Source organism: Rhinolophus hipposideros (assembly GCF_964194185.1).
Source record: "Rhinolophus hipposideros genome assembly, chromosome: 17".
NCBI classification, from domain to species: Eukaryota; Metazoa; Chordata; class Mammalia; order Chiroptera; family Rhinolophidae; genus Rhinolophus; species Rhinolophus hipposideros.
Genome location: NC_138063.1, coordinates 12,564,742 through 12,581,815, shown reverse-complemented (window position 1 = coordinate 12,581,815; position 17,074 = coordinate 12,564,742). Strand labels below are relative to the sequence as shown.

The 17,074-nt window shown below is 44.0% G+C and overlaps 1 protein-coding gene across 1 annotated transcript in view; it reads right to left on the bottom strand.

Moving 5' to 3' along the window:
* CCBE1 (collagen and calcium binding EGF domains 1) overlaps nt 1–17,074 on the bottom strand; it is a 190,495-nt gene that overhangs the window by 43,975 nt on the left and 129,446 nt on the right. The window lies entirely within an intron of this gene.

Here is a 17,074-nt window from a genome sequence, read left to right as displayed (position 1 = left end):
TTCAATGGGATTTCAGGCACTGTGATGAAGTGAAGAATCCAGACGTTGTGGTGGGAGGGATACCTGTGTGTGAGGGAAGGAGTGGAAGCTGCTTTCTGAAGTCTAATAAGGACACTAGGCGAGCAGCTGGCTTCTCACGTAGAACAGACTTCTCGAGCCCACTGGAATGGAGGTAACACTTCAATACCGGGGAGACTGGGATCTGTCTAATCCTGACGTGTGTTGATGTGTGGTGGCAAGAAGGGGCGATGGTGGTGGGAGCACAGGTATCGATGAGATGGGCCTTCCCAAGGAGCCACAGTTGGTCTAAGGGCCTCCCTTTGGGGCCAGCATTCTCCCAGGGACGGGTGGTCCGGGAGCTTTGGACAGCTGTGAAGAAGGCTACTGGAGAGTGTATGTTAGGGAAGTAGGGTCCACTTCTAGATGGCCCAGTTCTGCAAGGTAGAACTGAGTCGAGTGGTAACTCCCAGGACAGTGGAGCAAGAATATCCTGAGGACAACCCAGACCACCGTCAGGGCCCAGCTGCCCAGTCAGTGGCCACCTGAGCACAGCCCTACTCTCCAGTTGTGTTGATGGGCTATAGGCTGACTGGCTGGACCCAAAGCACAGTACTTTCCCACAGGTCCTGGGAGGCCACCTGTGACCCACTCTGGGAGATGACTATAGCAACACCCTTCCCACTGTCCCTGAGAAGGCAGCACTGACAGCAGCGTGGACCTTCAGAAGGTCCAGCGGTTCCTAGGTATGCGATTCCCCTTTGGCTTGTTGGTTTTCTTCAGCCGAGAGAGACCATGACTCTAGTTGGCCATGGCCTCCTTAGCATCTTTGTGGAGGAGCCTCCTAGCACGTGCTGGCTTCCTCCAGCAAACTGCCAACGATGCCCTTTGCAGTCCCCATCCCACCTTCCCAACGAGGAGGCTCTGCCTAGAGCCAGCGTCTGATGAAACCTGCTCGGGCAGGGGGGCCTCACCCTGCCAGGCAGTGGCAGTGGAAACACCAACGGCAGTGCTAACATTTATTGCCCTCTGTCTGTGCACAGCCTCGTGCCATCGTGCCCTCCAGCAGAAACCAGCAAGCCCGGGGGAAATCCCAGACCCAGGACCTCCCTACACTTCCTCCAAAGACCGCTGTCAGGGGCTTCTTCCCTCTAATGGTGGGAACCCAGAGAGTGGGGAAGGGTGTTGTATGGGGGTGTCTCAGAGTGAGTCACAAGGTGAGAAACTGCCACCTCCTATGGAGTTTCATCAAATCACCACAAGGAGTAACAAGATAGTCTGTGATTATTCCCATTTTACAGGTGAAGAAACTGAGTGCCAGACAACTAAAGAATCTTGCCCAAGGTCACACTGTGAAGAAGAGTTACAGTCAGGATTTCAGTCCCCAAAATGTGGAGCAGTGTCTGGCTCAGAACAATCGCTAAGAAAATCTGAATGCAGAAAAGCACCGATGTGGATAACATCCTCACGCCATCATCAGCAGAGCCCGCTTCTGAACCCAGGAATGCCAGGGTCACTTGGCTGGCACATCAGCATGATGGGACTGTGTGCTGAGCTGCTCTCTCCTCCCTGGGGGCATCACCTGTCCTTCCACCCCCTGGCTCTACAGGGGGAGCTCTGGACCCATGGTGCTGAATTAGGACACAAAGGTGGGTGTCCTTCCTAAGACATACAGACCAGGATGTGGGCAGTCCGCAATTCTGAGTCAGTGCCAGGTTGAAAGGGAGTTTCAGAATTGCTGGCAAACCTGCTGAGGTGTGGAGGAAACCCTTCAAGTCTTAACTTGTTGAACTGAAATGTGAACAGTCTTCCCTGCCTAACCCTAAACACATCTAACCTACTCTTCAAGGTTCAGCTCAATTTCCTCCTCCTCCTGGAAGCTGTCTTTGAATTCCTACCCCCCAGGAAGGGATTTCCACTTCCTCTGAACATCCACACTCCCACTAGCTGTGTCCCTCTCAGGATATCTAGAAAACAAACAAACAAAACAACAGTGGTTCTCAATCCTGCCTGCATGCTAGAATCTACTAGAGAGTTGTTAAAAACAAAAAAGAAAAAGATGAAAAAATATTTATACCCAGACCCAATTCTAAATAACTAAATCAGAATCTCTGATGGGGGCGGGGAGGGGTTATCACTTTGTGAGGCGTGTAAATGTCTATTACATTATTTTGTACACTTGAAATAAAACAATAAAAAAAGGGGTGGGGATGGGAGATGAGGGTAAGGGGGATCAATTATATGGTGATGGAAGGAGAACGGACTCTGGGTGGTGAACATACAATGGGATTTATAGATGATGTAATACAGAATCGTACACCTGAAATTATGTAATTTTACTAACAATTGTCACCCCAATAAATTTAAAAAGTAAAAAAGTAAAAAAATAAAAAATAAATAAATAAATGAAACAATCTCTGGGGCTGGAACCAGAAAACCAGTATTTCAAAAAAATCAGCCAGGATTGAGAACCAGGGCTCTAATGCCCTGAAATCTGACCATATCTTCTTTCCCCATCTAGAGGGGGGCTCCTCCAGGCAAGGCCCCCGCCTTGCATAATGGGGGCCCTTACCACAGAGCCCAGGCCTAGCGCACAGTCAGCACTCATCCAATGTGTGCTGAGTGACTGCATCCTCGCCTGAAACTCTAAACAATCCCCCCCCCCATGGGATACGGGGCATGGTCTGCTTTTTTTGTACGGTAAAAGTTGTATGTGTGTCATCCTCTGATTTGGGCAACCCGAGAACATGAGTTCCAAGGAAAATAAATTTCCCCATGTTAACATCCCAAGGGAGGAACAGACTGTGTTGTTGGTTATCTTCTGCTTTCAATTAAGTAGCCTTTAGCCAGATTCCTTTGGGGGCCCCTGAGCCTTGTAAATGGCACAACTGTCAATTATTTTTCTAAACAAAGGTAAGCCAGAGGGCAGCATCAAACCCTCGCCTGGTGAACTTGGGCCCAACTCTGAGCCCTTGGAATTCTCAAGCTTACATGACTTGGCTTTGTGGATCCAATTTCCCTTAAAAAAAATAAAAATAAAGGAAAAACAAGGCGCACTAGATATGAGGCCATAAATTCCATTTCAGAAATGAAAGGCATGCCAGAGCACAGCGGAGAGTTCGCCTGGCTGGTGGGGATTCTGTTGCTAGGCTGCTGAGATCAAACAGCCATGACTCACTGGTAAGGAGGCAGTCTGCTGAATCCCTTCCAGTTTTGCACTGGTTCTCCCATCAAAGGCTGCACAACATTCTATATCACCAAATGAATACTAAATCCCCTTAAGAAGGAACAGAGACAAACCAACGGCGATCTGCAAGTGTGTAAGTGGAGGAAAGGCCATCTCTCACAGGTGAAGAAAGGCTCCTTGTTCACTGTCAGCCAGGCAAGGGATGTGAACTGTTGTTTGTGGGCTGGGTTTGTGCCTATTCCCTCGAAGGACCAGCCTGTGATGAGCACATGACACAGCTTGCTGGATTATGGGTACAACTGGTGGCCATGGAGTGAGCCCTGAGAACTACCCATATGGGAATCAAGCATCCCTCCTTCACCTACCATGTCAGCTGCAGTGAAAGAGTAATTTGGGGATAACACAGCTAGAAACCAGGGTACTTGGGTGTAAGAATAGTAGCTGCAGCCATAGTAATAGCTATCATTTCATGAGTGCCTACTAAGTGCTCCGTCATCTTCTGAGTGCTGTGGATTATATATAGCACCATGGAGAGGCATTATCTGTATTTCACAGATCAGGAAACTGAGGTCCAGAGAGGTTAAGCAATGCACCCAGGTTGCACAACCAGTGAGAAGGCTGGAATCTGTACCCAAACCTCCTGACATCCAAGCCCGGCTTGCTAATCATGCTGTAATGCAACCTCCCTACTCCCAGGAGTGACACTCGAAAATGTTTCTGGAATCCACCTCTCTCCTCCATCCCTGTGGCCAACTACCTTAGTTCAGACCTTGAAGTCCCTCACCCTTCACATTTTTATAGTCTCTTCATTCATCTTCCTGCTTCCAATCTTTCTCTCACCCCATCAAGTGCAGATATTATATCTATTTTATTACGCGATGCAATATTCTTGGCTCCCATTGCCTGCAAGTCAAGTCCAATCCTTAGCAAAGCACAAACGTCCCCTCTCCACCACCTCAAGTCTTTTTTCTGTCATTCCCCACCATGATCTAGTCTTGCCGAATGTTCAACTCAGGAGATCCCTTCTGTAAAACACTCTGTCTCCTCCTTCAGCTCTCATTTGTTTACATGTTTGTCTTCCCACTCAAACCGTGAACTCCTACGAGGCAAGAGGCTTGTCTTGTTCATCTCTGGCATTTTCTCAGGATCTGGCAGAAGATAAGGCCTAATGTGTTACATGGCTGACTCACTCAATGACCAAATGAACAGAGTCTCGAAGTTGGAAAAAAAATTAGCAAAGATCATTGAATTTTTGACAACTAACTACATATATTTATACATACATATATATATATATGGGATCTCACTATGAACAATCTTAATTGCTATGCTATAGTTTTACAGATTTTACTTATTTCTAGAATAACCACAAGAAATTTAAAAAAAAAAATTAAATTCTAGCTAAAAATCTGTTTCCTTGATATTTACATCTAGATTTATTCCATTCAAAAGCATTTTCCCCAGTAAAGGGTAGAGTAGTAGCTGATCCTAGAATGTCTACCTCTTTCTTAGCCCAAGTGAAATTTTCTTGAAGATTTGAGGAGTCTGGTCGACCACCACTATTCTCACTTGTTTAAATAAAGGGCTAGTGCCCGGATTAAGTTGAGCAGCATATTAAATTAGGTGGACCTTACACATACATCTCGTGCCTTGGGGCCAGGCCGACTCTATAGCAAATTTCTCCAACGATAACCTGTTGGGAATTTGCAATGTCTTCCGCTGCTTTCCCCCCACGAACTGGAACTTAACTAACCTCTGCCCCCACTTCAAGGTTTACTCAAGTTTTTCTTCCTCTTTGACTGCGTCCCTGGCTCGTTGAGCCAAGCAGAAAGTGACTTCCTCTCCTCTGAGCTTTCACAACACTTGCTCTGTGTGCCACTCAGATCCTGTCAAGGTCGCATGTAGCACACCACAGAGGAAAGGACACTGCTGCAGTGAGAACATTGTCCCTGGGGCCCTGGGTGGTGAATTTCGCCTTCCTGGGCCTCTGTCTATTCCTTGCAAAATAGTTGGGTTACATGGCCTTTAAGCTTCCCTCCAGCTTTAAAATTCTATGAAAAATGCCCGATATCTTGGTACTATTTGAAAGCTCCCTGGAGGGGGTAGAAGGGTAGAAGACGAAGGGCAAAAGTATAGAACTTTGAGTCACATTTAAACTAGTGAGTTGAAAACAATCACTCGGATATTATGTTCCTCTTCATTTTCCAAAGGATACAATGACATCTAAACATGCTACCAAGAGACAGCCCAGCAGGGTAAGAGTTACTGTCATTGGGCCTGATGCGGTGAGTTGTATGAACTATGCCGTGAAAGGCGCATCACGATAAAATTGGGTTATCGCAATTATACAGACTCAGAGTTACACAACGAAAAACTACTTAAACATTGACCAACCAGTGTGAACTCAAGACATAATACTTTAGATTAGCCAACTATACATCCCCCCCTCAAAAAATGTGAAAAATAGATGCTTGAATATGATTCCTCTGGGGATGAGCTTTAAACTGTAAGCAATTTGGCAAGAGAAAGGGAGACTTGGAGAACTAACATTTTTCTTACTAAATTACACAATTTCATATCTTTTAAAATAATTTATAAAGACATGTTAAAATGAGAACAAACTAATAGAGTCATTCGATGGAAAAGATAGATATAGCAGGAATTTAGGTGAAGGAGCTTCTATAGTTGAGCACCATATTTAGGGATGATTTTCCTGGCAGCTGATCCCCAAAAGGGAGCTCTGATGAGTTAGTTCTAATATACATTTGTACAAGAGGTAAGACATTTACCAAAGGGATGTTCGTCACTCAGAGCCCCAAAGGGAAACAGAAGGCACAGTAAGAGTAAGGTAATCCAAGGAGGGGATGAGATTATACTGGATTAGGATGGGTCCTCAACCCCATGACAGTGCCCTTGTAAGAGGCATACGAGGACACAAAGACAGAGCTACAGAGAAGGTCACCTTTTAAAGATGGAGGCAGAGATTGCAGTGATGGGCTTACAAACCATGGCGACCACCAGAAGCTAAGAGAGAAGCATGGGATAGTGAATTCCTTAGAACCGCCTGAAGGAACTGACCCTGATGAAACCTTGAGTTTTGACTTCGGACCTCCAAAATTGTACGACCATAAATTTCTGTTATTTTAAGCCACCCATTTGTGGTAATTTGTTGTGGCAGCCCCAGGAAACTAATACACCACCCCATTTCTCGAAAGGATATAAGGAGGGCGAGTTAATTAACCCCAGTGGGAGGAAACGTGTCAGGCAGACCACTGTAAGCAGAGCTGTGACCTTCAGTCAAGGGACAGAGCCAGTCTGAGTCAACCTTGCAAGAAGGTCACCAGAGGAACATACCTGGACCTCCATATCTAGGATGTCCACCTGGGGCTCCTTTCTGGCTATCCTAAAGGGAAGCCTGAGGATGTGGGAGCCCTGCCGATGTGGTCCAGCCCTCAGGCAGAGAGCTGCAGGTCTCACAGTGGAAAGCGTATCTAGAAGGGTGAACAAAAACAACCAGCAGGAGAGGAAATCTCACAATTATCACTTCTGGAATGACAAAGCTGAAAAGTATCAACCTAAGTGTCCCCTTCCCATAAAGTGACTATTCCTCTCCCCATAAATAAAAGATGTTAAAGACCTAGTTGGTCTCTCTCCGCTTCTCCAGTGGTCTTTAGCTGTGGTTTCTCTAACTCAGGCTCTCTCTCAGGCCCTTTTGCTCTTTCCTTATTTCTACACTCAGCCTTCATCATGGCTTTTACTGTAACTGACGAGTCCTCATCAGCACGATCCACCCAACCTCTTACTCCAGCTCGCGTCCCAGTTTCCAATGACCCCAGGAAATCTTCAACAAGACATTTCATAAACTGTTCCAAGTCAAAACATTTGAAAAGCAACCATATCACCTTCTTTCCAAAACCAACATGCCCTTTGAAATTCCTCCTCTCCTCTCTGTAAACCACCTGAGATTTAACTTGCCAATTCATTCCCTTTACCCAAATATCAAGGCCTGTCGGTTTTAAGAAAGATACTGTGTTTCTGCTCACCATTTCTCTCCATACCTACAAGTACCACCAGTTGTGTCTAAGCCACATCCATCGACGCCTGGGTGACGTGACGGCAAACAAGCTCTAAGATGGTTTTCACAGCTTCAGGTTCCCACATCTTCCAGTTTTGCTGTGGCCAGGACGAAACAGCCTTCCTCGTGCCATGACCATGTTCCAAAACTTCTGTGACCCCTTCTGCCTCATGTCCTCCCTTGTCAGATCCACAACTCTCTCCCTGACTTCTGCGGATCATATTCCAACTCTATGCTACGTTTCCAACCTTCTTTCCCAGCTGGCGCCAGGCTGCCTCTTTTGCTGTCCTGCCCTCACGCTGTGCTTACGCCTGTCCTTTTCTCACCTATTCCAGCGTCTGCCCTGAACCCAACTCCCTGAAAGCTTCTGTCTTACACCACATGCAGTTGACATTTCCTTTGCAGTTAGTAGTAAATATATACCTGATCATAATTCTTCACATCTTTTCCCGTATCCTGATTGTCCAGATTAACCTACAAGCAATGTGTTGTGGCAGTTTGTGTTTCTCTGGGCTAAGGAACACATTCTAACACCGTGGTCAAGAGCTTGGACTTGGGAGTCAGACAGACCTGCGTTAGAATTCCAGTCCATCCATATGCCACCTGGTGACCTTGGACAAGTTATTTATGTCCTCTCGGTGCCTCAGTTTTCTCACTTGTTAACCGGGAATTTGAAACTTGCTTCATAGTGCTATTGTGAAGGTAAGAATTGATCATTTATATAAGGCACTTAGCAGAGTGCAGGCATAATGTTAGGCTCTTAATAATATAAACAATGAACCACAAAGTCACATAACTTACACTCAAGGCCAATCAGTGAATATAGGTTTTAACCACATGCTCCCCAGATATGAACACTTGGTTGCTGGTTACATCATATGGTCCCCATTCCCACTCCCCTTGTCATCTTAAAGCCAACATTTTTGTTTAGTCATGCTGGGATGGAGAATATGCAAAAATTAGTTTGTAGAGGATGGTTTTTCCAAACAACCAAACCTGGAATCTGTGCTTCTGTGGACCCCAAATTGTCCCTTATCCTCAAAACACAGATTCTCTGAAAAACTGACCACAATAGATAGTGGCTGTCATATTATTTCCATGTTTATCAACATTGCTAGCTGCCTCCTAGGTATTGGCTTAACAGTCAAAATTAAAAGCTAATATAAAGATTACTTGTGGAAACATGCAAAACATATGCTGCAGTAGCTACAAGGGGTAGCAATCTATTCTGATTAAGAATTTTAATGATACTATCTACAAATTATTTACTATCATTGAATACATAAAGGAAAATTCTGGCAATTTTATTTTTATTTTTACTGTTGTGTTTTCACAGATGCATGATAAATACTAAGAAAATGGTAACATTTTTATTTTGAGTGTAATTGATACAAAGGGACAGAAAAGAAAAACAAAGAATTTAGTCCTTAACCAGAACCCCTCACGGGCATACACTAAAACTGAGACTTTGGACCATCTAGGATCTAGCATTTCTCAAGTTTGCAGAGGACACAAAAGGAAATTTAGTGCCCGGTGGAAACAAGCCAAATTCATACTGATGGGGAATAGAAAACAATAATTTCATGTGCGCTTTCTAATAGCCTTCCTGAAATCCAGATGGTTTCTTTGCTCTGAAAGTATTTATAGATAGGACTGATTTATTCAATGTCATTATTAATGAGCTGGGTGAGAAAAGGAATAATGGTTTAAGTGACCCAACATATTTTCAAAGCAATGGAATGGCGATTTGCTAGGGGGTGAGCTGGGGAAGGGAGTGTCTGTGAAAACTGTTGTACAAGGAGGCTGGGCTGCCCGAGGCGTAAAGCCAGCAGAAAAATCCATGAACCTAAACACCAGGCCACAGTGATGCTGGGAGTTCACGTTGTGAAATGTGAGCCACCGTCACCATGGAATCCAAAGTTTTCCAACACTGGGAAGTCCAGCCTAGGAAACATCCTCTTCTTTCACCACGAAAGGCAGAAATCCCTGGGGATCAATGCCTTCTGCCTTGTGGTGACATCTATTCTTCTGCGTGACCACCCATTCTTGCTGCTGGGTGAATGGTAGAGAATTAGCCATACTTGGTTGTGTGAGTTTTGAGAGAGAGCATATGGTGATTTATTTATTAGGATTTAATTATATTTTCTCCATCTCTGCTCCAATCCTCCCTGTCTTAAGTCCCAAACCCTATCAACTTCTGGTCTCTCTGCTTTCTACCCTTATTCCCTACAGGACGCTGCTTCCCTAGTAAATAAAATAGGATGATGTTCTAAAAATGTCAATTGCTCCTCTGCTCACACTCCTTCAGTGGTCTGCCGCTGCGCACGGGGTAACCTTCAAAGTCCCTGCTCTGACCGCAGTCTGTGCCATCAATCCCTGGTTGCCTCGGCTGCAGCTGCTTGGGCCCGCATCTGTCCCCCTTTTCTTCTCATAACGACACTCCATCCACTCCTGGTGCCGTCTTCTCCTTAGACACAAATTGCTGACATTTGGGCATTCTTATGTCAAGTGTGAAAATAAGGATTCTTCGAGAATGTTGCTATGTTTACGGACTGGTCACGTGCCATCTATCTAAAGATTGCTTGCTGTGCAAATCTGGCCTCAAGACAAGTCCACGTGACTCCTCCCCACCAAACCAGATCCCTGCCCCTAAGCTTCTGTTTAGAATTCTGCACCCTTTACTTGGTGACATTGCCGTATTTCATTGAATGCAAGACATTGTCAAGTGTAAGATGCACCATTAGTTTATGTAACACAATTTTTTAAGTTGCCAGTTAAATTCTGGCACAATGCTTTATCACTGAATTTCTTTTACACTTACTAAAATACTTCTTTTTTGAAAAACTCATAGACACAGACAATAATTTAGTGGTTACCAGAGGGTAAGGGGGTGGGGGTAGGTGATGAGGGTAAAGGGGATCAAATATATGGTGATGGAAGGAGAACTGACTGGGTGGTGAACACACAATGGGATTTATAGACGATGTAATACAGAATTGTACACCTGAAATCTATGTAACTTTACTAACAATTGTCACCGCAATAAATTTAATTAAAAAAATACTTCTTTTCATCCCAATTAGACACAGATTGTCATATGTCGCATGTGTGGATACACATAAAGGAAAACAAATAACAGAGATTGGTTAAGATGGTCTTGAAACACCCTCACAAATGGAGGCCGACTCTTCAGAATTACTCTTTTAACGGAGAGTCATCAATTCCTATGCTTTACCACACCATGCTGTCCTTTGTCGTGTCATCAGAAGCAATCCATGAAAGAATGAAAAGTCATTAGAACTGCCCTCTGAGCTGGTTCTGTGAATAACTGGAACCTACTTCTCACTCTTGCTCTGGGAATGCTTCTGAAAATGTCAGATTCGCCACCTCCCCACCACTTTTTGGTTCTTAAAAGTCAACTCTGTAAGTTAAATACAGCTTTCCTGTGTCTCCAGGATTTTTTTCCAAGCAGCTGAAACCCTTGATGCACGTTTTGATGCCAGCGTCTGCTGTTTGTCACTCACAGGCATTGACAAAAACATCCTAATGCTGCCTGGATACAGCGAATAAAAGATATATCCCAATTTCAGAGCTGTTAAAATGCAAAAAAAAAAAAAAAAAACCAAAAAAACCCCAAAACCAAACAAACCATACCTTAGAATTCATGACATTTGATCATCATCACAATAATGCAAATGTTATTACATTCTAGTTCTGGGGAAACTGACCTTCTCATAGCTCCTGAATGGGATACCCAGAGCATCACAGCTCAGAATAGCTCCTTGAAGGGGACCACCCATAAGCTGGGCTGAGCCAATCAAGCTTGCGCAGGAGTTTCAATTGAGAGAGAAGAGATTGCAGGAGGTGGCAGAGAAGACACTTCTGGTTACCCAGCAAATTGGCAACGGCTGCACTTGGAGAGAAAAAAAGGGGAGAAGCCGAGCAACTTTTAGGTGAGGAGCCTGACCTCAAACTAAGATGAGCTCTGAGTTACAGATAAGGAACCTGAGTGGGAATTCAGACCCATTTTGGCCTGGCCCCAAGCCCCTGCTCCTTCTGTTGTCCACAGTCTCTCCTAGGAAGAAGGGAGAGGGCAGACACCTTCCTGCTCTCGAGCAACCTGCACAGCGTGCTTAGGCCACCGTGGGCTGGCTGTGGGGGACGTGAGGGACTCCATTGGACAGCCGCAGCTTGGAGTTCGGGGGTACCAGTAACCATCACAACAGCAGGAGTATGCCCACCACCTGGCATGAGGTCATTGCTTTGTTATCCATTTATTACCGCACCACTTGCCTGTCCCAAATGTGTGAGATTAATACGCTTTTCAAGGGAAGGACCACTTCGGCATCGTTTGCAGCGCTTAGCAGACTGCTGCTAGGTAGCAGTCCAGGCACTTAATAGCAGCTGACTACCATGCCTGGACGCTTGGGAACTCCGCTTACTCAGCTTCTCCATTGACACGTAGCCCTCCCAGTGAGTGGACGTGAGAGCAGGCTCTCGCTCTTTGATCTGGAACTTTGTTTTTCCGAAGCTCAGCCTTCGGTGTGGCCAAGACCAGCAACCTGACTGGCTACTACTCTGACTTGGAAAGCCACGGGGGACATTTTCAGCTGGCTCAGAGCCCTATGCGTGTAAGGGTAGCTTCTGGCTGGGGCTTTGTTTGCTATGGAGTACAGACTTCCCTTGGGGGAATTCAGGCATGTTTTCTTCTCTTAAAAAAAAATAAATAAATAAAAGCAAAAAGCCTGCAATCCTAATCTAAGTGGCATCTGCTGACTTTAAAGCACACACACTTACTCCTTACCCCAGAGCACTCTTGCCACGACACAGAATGCCTTTTGGTTTTAATCATGAAAACATAAGAAAAAAGTCATCAGTGTTAGTAGACAGACTTGAACTTGTTTTGGCCACAGCGCCTTAGCTTTTGCCACGGTTGTTGATAAATCTCGATACTAGTGTAACCCCAATTTCTGACGCTCCTGACTGTCAACTGTACTTATGGACGACACCTGGAAACACAGTAACCAGGGGAGCAACATTCAAATATTCATGGTTTCACTTTTATGTTTGCAAAGCTGAAAAGCAAGAAGTTCTGATATTTATTTTACTTTTAAAATGTATTCATGTCACAGCTTTCTCCAAGGATGACATATAAGGTAATATAAAGTGATGAATGAAACACAAGAGGACAAGGGTAAAAAGCAAGGGGTGCAAGGAAAAGAAGGGTAGGAAGATAAAGCAGAACTAGAGTGTGGCCCAAAGGAGAAAATGCATGGCCATTACAAACGACCTACTTCTGGCCACATGGACCACATGTTTGCTTCTGAAGTTTTTGAGCTGGCAATGTAGTTGTGCAAATAACAGCTATGTTTTAGTTAAAGACCAATTGCTGTTAGTAACTAAAACAGCAGCTATTATTAAATGCCTACTATGTGCCAGAAATGGTGTGAAACACTTTCTTGATATACGTGAGGGGCTACTTCTCCTAAGAAGGGCCCTGAACTGCAATTTGCCCATAAGTGGTCTCATCTACAAAACGAGGCTATTAAGACTCACCACTGCCATGCCTTTTTAGATCTCTGAGTTTCTGAGACCAGCGTGTTCAGATCGTGGTGTTCTGATTCCATCTCTGGGCAGTAAGTACTTCATTGGAATTGTCAACATGGACCCTCCTGAAAGCCCATCTTGGACACGATTTCAGGTTAGAAGGCCAAGGCAATCTTTGAGTTGGATGAAAATTAATTAAATCGTAAGAAAAATGATCCTTTGAGAAAACAAACATTACCTTAAAAATGGTGCTGGCTCCATGTTGCTCTCCTCTAATCCTTGTAAAATCATCTTGGCAGGAGAAAAGAGAGGTTGAAGTGTCGTGTTGACTGAGTTCAAATCCTGCCTCCACCACTTTCCACTGTCTTGGACTTGTTAATCTCCCTGTGCCTCAGTTTCCTCATCCACAGAATGGGCACAATAGGACCTACTTTATAGGTATAAGCTGAGGTTGAAGAGCTAACACAAGTAATGCTTAACTATGGTGCTTGCCTTATCTTGGTACTCAAGAATTATTAGTGTATTTTCTTCTAACTTTGCAGAGCACAATTGCCCTTATTCATAGAAGTCATATTGCCAAAGAAAAAGAAAACAAGGACAAAGATTTTCCTCTTCAGCAAGACCTGTATTTTTTTCTACCTCTCTTTGGCTAGGAATGCAAACATCGACAACTCTTGATTAAGGCCGAGGGATAAGAAGGAGCCAGGGAAACTGGGAAGGGCCAGCAACCCTGTTAAGGGGCCGATAGTAGTCGCCAGTGTTTGTTGCTGCAATGGTACCTCGTGGATGGATGTGAGTCATTCGCATACCACTGATGGGAGGCAAGTGATCTGGGCTGACAAGGAAAACTGAGGGGTCACCAAGGTTTATCTTTGTTTACCTTCTTGTTACGACACCTCTTCAGGGCCAATTTCTCTTCTGAGGAGATGATTTGGCTCCTGACCACAGACCTTCCCGGCTTGCTAACCACATTTCTACTTAATTGGTTTCCATGTTGTGACCTCGTTCCTGAGACTCCAGATGCTTCGGAGGCCAGCCCTCAGTCTTCTTGGGCAGTGTTATAGTGAAATGTGGCAGATGTACACGGTAACTGGCAAGGTGGCTACAAACACTGAGCACACACTGCTCAGTGCCTGCGATGGCTGCCCCCAGCAGGTGGGCCATGAGGGAGGCTTTGTCCACACTCAACTTTTTCCCTTGGTCTTCCTTAGAAAGCAACGTGTGCCTGTCTTTCCTACCCCATCTCATGTTCAAGTCATCTTGAAATAAACCAGATGTTGACGAAGCTTCCTAGCATCATCCGTTTTGTTGGGGTAGGAGGCATCTTTACTTGTTTCTGTATGTATCCACCAGGATAAGCTTCATAATGGCTATTCAGGCTCCACTTCAGCAAGAAAAAAATCACTTATTCACATCAGGAGAATATAGTGCCATGCAGGCACTACATATAACCTACATACACCCTACACCAAAGGTCACTGATGCCCCTATAATGTGCACCATTATCTTATTTTCTGTCAAGTATCACTGGGCCCGAGCCCCCCCCAGGTCACATGGAAAGAAGCGCCATTTTAAGATTGAGTGTGAGTGCACTGATGAGGTGAAACCATCTGAAACATTCCGTTCCTTTCTTCCTAGAGTCATTTGTAAGTTTTACTTAAAACCAGATGCTCCTAAAAAGCGTGCATGCCGAGAAGGGGGCTCTCAGAGCACTCAGCTTTTCTGCTGAGCCATTAGTTAGGCTGGCAGGAGGTGAGAGCCCTAGACACTGAAAGTCACACGTTTTGAGTTTGGAAGCAACAACAGACGTTTTCTTGACCACACAACACACATGGTCATGGGGCTGGGGAAGTTTCAAAGATTTAAGAAAGAAATGTGTCACGGGATCATCCTGTCCAAGGTTGTTGGGTGGCAGGGAGTGGTGCCTCAGAAGACACTGTCCGTGGTTCTGAACCCGGCAGGGCACGACTCTAGGAAGTTAAGGTGGAGGGAACTTCTCCCTTATTGCCAGGCCTGTGACTAGCATCACGAGAAAGGAGCAGATGAGGTTCTGAGGGTTTGGGCATAAAATAATCGGGTAAAAAGAACCCTGGGACTCACCCCCTGGTGGTTCTTGACACTTTTCTGAGGATACATGCATAGTAGCTCTAAAAAACACCATTAAAATAAAGTATAGTTGACATACAATATTATATTCATTTCAGGTGTACAGCATAGTCCTTAGACAGCTATATACCTTATAAAGTGATCACCATAACAAGTCTTAGTAACTGTCCATTTCTGTACAAATTTATTATAGTATTCCTGACTATATTCCCTATGCTGCACAGTATATCCCTGTGATTTATTTTATAACTGGAAATTTGTACCTCTTAATCCCCTTCACCTTTTTCACTCATCCCTTCACCTTCTGCCTCTCTGGCAACCACCAATTTGTTCTCTGTATGGGTCTGTTTCTGTTTTGTTTTGCATGTTCGTTTGTTTTGTCCTTCAGATTCCACATATAAGTGAAATCATAGGTTATTCGTCTAGGTCTATCCAAATATTGCAAATGGCAAGATTTCATTCTTTTTTATGGTTGAGTAATTATATATGTGTGTGTGTGTGTGTGTGTGTGTGTATCTCACATCTTCTTTAGTCATTCATCTGTCGATGGACACCTAGGTGGCTTCCATATCTTGGCTATTTTAAATAATGCTGCAATGAACGTAGGGGTATGTCTATCTTTCTAAATTAGTGTTTTCAAGGATGACATTCCACTTATGGACTCGACTGTCACACTAAATACCATGTTTCCCTGAAAATAAGACCTAGCCAGACCATCAGCTCTAATGCATCTTTTGGAGCAAAAATTAATATAAGACCCAGTATTATACAGTATTATACTATATTATATCATTATATTATATTATATTATATTATATTATATTATATTATATTATATTATTATATTACTTAGACTTGATCTTATAGGAAAATAAGACCGGGTCTTATATTAATTTTTGCTCTGAAAGACGCATTAGAGCTAATGGTCTGGCTAGGTCTTGTTTTCGGGGAAACATGGTATAGCCCTGCTGTGACAAGTAGGCGCTCCAGGTGAAGCTGCTAGTGCGAGCTGATTTGACAGAAGAACAAGAATGCAGAAAAACTTTTTGTTTAAACAGAAATGGGGAAAATTGGATCTTTAATCTATAACAAAATTTAAAATTGGGAGTAGAGAAATCGGTACACGAGCCCGCCTAGGGTCCCTGCCCCAGGAATTCATGACACAGATGCAGGCACACTTAGAGTGAGCTCCTCACCACCGCTTTTCAAATATTCACCTTCTCTAAACACTACCTGGTGAAGGGGTGCCTGACGCTGTAGGGCCCCCAAAACTATCCAATGTTGCAACACAGTATGGGATCAGAGTGAACGTTACAGGATCTGACTTGTTATTTCATTTTCTTATCCGGTTTCCATACCAGGTAGGGTTCATTTAGTTGAAAGAAAATTGAACCCAAAATAGACTAAGCAGCAAGGAAACTTATTGGCTCAGACTCCTGGAAAGATTTAGTTTAAGGAATGGCTTAATCCAGGGAACAAGAAGTACCACAGGATCCATCTCTCAGCATTGATGCCGCTAGGTAGACTCCTTGCAGCTTCAGGCACACATGTTTACAATACCAGGTCCAAAGGTTTTAAGTTTCTTAGGACAACACTGCTGTACATGTCCTGGGATTTACTCTCTCCCACTGGCCCAAGCTAGGTCAGGAGCCGATCTCTGTCCCAATCATTGTGATGTGGGGACTAATGCTTTGACTGGCTCATGCCTCAGCCACAGGCTCTGACCCTGGGACAAACACAGGAGGTCTATTTACCTCAATGTACTCTGGTGGGAAAGAATAATTTCCCAAAACAAAATGAGAATGATATCACTAGGAAGAGCGAATGGATGCTATGCAGTAAGAAAACGTATTTGTTTACTGAAATTGGTCATATGTTTTAGAGAAAACAATACATACTTGGTGAAATATATTCTCCCTGGTTATTTCTAAATTAAGTTGACAAACATTTGAGTTAATGCAGGAATATACTCCTCCCTGTTTTAAGACGAATATTTCAACTCACAGCAGACATACAAATGTATAGTATAAGTGAGGATGGGTATATTTGTGCATATGTGCATGAGAGTTGCATTTTCAAAAGTTTTACTCCTATTTTTAAAATGTGTGAGAACTTTATAATTTTTATTACCATTTTATGATTATAAAATAGTATGCCTATGT